We start from the raw sequence: 949 nt of genomic DNA, 5'->3' as shown, positions 1-949 counted from the left end.
TGCGTGCACGAAGCCCTCTGCTGAAATGGTGCATTTAAAGAGGTAATGTAGAGGGGGAAATCCTCATCGTCACTCTCCCTGCGCGTCTCCGGCATTCACATGACAGGAGGGAGGGGACGAGTGCAAGACTTATTCGATCCTCGGTCAGGAGGGTCCCTGGGGCAAGCACGAGTTTAATTGCGTCATAATAAGCTCCCTACTTGTAAGCCATGAAGCTTGGTAATCTTTTGCCCCCAACGGATGCATACTGGGCCACCATTTTTTTTCCCGCCTTGCTTGGATATCTTGTGCTGCTTCAGGCTGCTATGAATCGACGCCCCGTGTTGGGTAGTGTAGAACGCCTCCAACCGTCTGTCCTCAACACTTTACTCGCGCCAGACGCTCAGTTGGAAATTATTGCCGAGGGTAATTTATGGGCAGAAGGTCCCTTGTGGGTGTCGGACGAGGACAGCGCAGACGGTGGCTTCTTGCTCTGGAGTGACGTCAAAAAGAATCTTATCTATCGGTGGGAGGAGGGTGGCGGTTTGTTCACCATCGGGAGGAGCGTCTTCTTGAAAGAGAGTGGATGTCGGCCGTCTCTGTCACCTCTCGCGTCAGGCGGCGAAACGGAGACGAAGGACGGCAGCAGCAGCAGCGACGAGAGTTGCAGTGATGGTATCTGTGGAGATGACGTGGCTCGATGCGCCACTTTGAGAGAGCCGGGTTCCAACGGGTTGACATTGGAGCCGGGATCGGGGCTGGTCGTCATGTGTGAGCATGGGGAGCGTCGGGTCTCGCGCCTGGAGGCAAACGGGAGCTTCACCCCTCTCGCTACCCATTACCAGGGCAGGCGGCTGAACTCGCCCAATGACCTGGTGTTCGGGCCGGGCGGTGACTTGTATTTCACTGACCCGCCGTACGGGTTGAATGGACTAGACGCGGACCCAGCGAGGGAGCTGGAACGTTTCGG

Source organism: Nannochloropsis gaditana, assembly GCF_000240725.1.
Source record: "Nannochloropsis gaditana CCMP526 unplaced genomic scaffold scaffold188, whole genome shotgun sequence".
NCBI lineage: Eukaryota > Eustigmatophyceae > Eustigmatales > Monodopsidaceae > Microchloropsis > Microchloropsis gaditana.
This window is presented reverse-complemented; position numbering follows the sequence as displayed.